The sequence below is a fragment of the Sinocyclocheilus anshuiensis genome, unplaced genomic scaffold (genome assembly GCF_001515605.1).
Source record: "Sinocyclocheilus anshuiensis isolate Anshui unplaced genomic scaffold, SAMN03320099.WGS_v1.1 scaffold1582, whole genome shotgun sequence".
Lineage (NCBI taxonomy): Eukaryota > Metazoa > Chordata > Actinopteri > Cypriniformes > Cyprinidae > Sinocyclocheilus > Sinocyclocheilus anshuiensis.
Window position 1 is genome coordinate 99,183 of NW_015542419.1, and position 2,200 is coordinate 101,382.

The window sequence follows — 2,200 nt, forward strand, 5'->3', positions numbered from 1 at the left end:
TCACCCGGATCCAGTACGTATCCAGCCCAGATGGTGGATCAGCACCTAGAGAGGACCTCTACAGCCCTGAATTAGAGACCTGCGCGGGATGGATTTTTCAGTCCCGCTCCCGCAGAAAAATATCTCATCTGGTCCCGCCCGCGACATTCATGTTTTGTCCCGCCCGCAAAAGCCCGCATAAAAGTAATCTATATAGATTTTTTTTCAGTACAATCGAAGAAATTTACATGAAATGGTTCTGTATCATCTCCTAAGCTCCACAACATCCCAGCATAAACACTCCCGATAAAATATTTGTTATTTAGGCTAAGTATCAACATTCACAACAGAAAAGCAAGCATGGGCTGCTGCGTGCATGGTTTGGAAATGGCCGTATGCGAGCAGCGCTTCCTTTATTATCACTAAAAACTGACATCTCAGTTAATCGCGATCTCATAAAGCTTTGTTATTATAACACAATAAATATATGCACAATGAATCAGAGTATGTGCTGTGATTGGCTACATTGCAACCCTTTAAACACGTGTTATAAATGGAAACTATGCCTAGCTTACGCATGTCAATCATTTTAATGTTAACATTAGTTGTTCTTTTTGCTTTTGTGCAACAGATAAATAACAATTTATATGTTTTAGACACTATGTTTAGATCATTTCTATTTTGCGGGAGTCCCGCGAATCATTTTATTCTCCCGCATCCCGCACTCACACACACACACACACACACACACACACACACAGTATCTTAGTATTTTTTCCTTTCATGGGGAATATATTTGTAAAGAAAAATAGACACAAATTAGTAGGCCTATACCACAACCAAAGATTACTGTTAAATGTAGGATGTAAAAGTAGGTTTGTAAACATTTAACCTTAAATATTGATATTAATATTTTGACATTGCACATTTAGGATTACACGTTAAAAGTTGAAGTGTGGATCATTGTCAGTATTTGACTAGTTTGCTAAATCAAATTTAAAACTCTATCTTACTTCTAAAGATGAAGTAGGATATTGAAGAATGATGTAGAATCAAAAAGCAGACTGGAGCACTTGAATGAGCTGTGAAGCTGCAACAGAACACACACACACACACACACACACACAGTATCTTAGTATTTTTTAATTTCATACAAATTATCTGAAATAACATTACAAGAGATGGGGAATATATTTGTAAAGAAAAATAGACACAAATTAGTAGGCCTATACCACAACCAAAGATTACTGTTAAATGTAGGATGTAAAAGTAGGTTATTACACGTTAAAAGCTGAAGTGTGGATCATTGTCAGTATTTGACTAGTTTGCTAAATCAAATTTAAAACTCTATCTTACTTCTAAAGATGAAGTAGGATATTGAAGAATGATGTAGAATCAAAAAGCAGACTGGAGCACTTGAATGAGCTGTGAAGCTGCAACAGAACACACACACACACACACACACACACAGTATCTTAGTATTTTTTCATTTCATATAAATTATCTGAAACAACATTACAAGAGGTGAGGAATATATTTGTCAAAATATAAACAAAAATAGACGAGCTAATATTCCAGAACCAAAATTAAATGAAAAATATAGCATAATATCGCCTGCAGTTATTCCTGAAGAGGGGTCAAAAATGACCTAACGTTACATATACACTCAGGACTAAACTATACCGCGCCTCACAAGAAGAAGGAGAGCCCGTCTAAACAGGCCTGATATTACTCAGATCTACGATAATGCTAATGCGCTGAAGAGATAACGTTCCACAACGCAATTTCACAATTAAAAATGCCAACAAAGCAATCAACTACTTTATTAACCTTAATGTTACTGGCAACTGTACATATAAAACATATTTAAACAGTGTTCTTGCCGTGTTCAGCTTCAGCACTGAGGAGGATTTGATTTCAGAGACGCGACTGCTAGAAGACAGCGAATCCGCCAACTCCTAGTTTATTTCATATGTACTAAAACAACATTACGAGGAGAGGTGGGGAATATATTTGTAGAAATATAAATAAAAATAGACTTGAACTAATATTCTAGAACCAAATTTAAATGAAAAAAAAGTTTATTCTCGCCTGCAGTTATTCCTGAAGAGGGGTGAAAAATTACCTAACGTTAAATATACGATTAAAATACGGATAGCAAAATAAACTACCCGTCTCACAGAAAGGAGGGAGATCCCATCCAAATAGGCCTATTATTAAC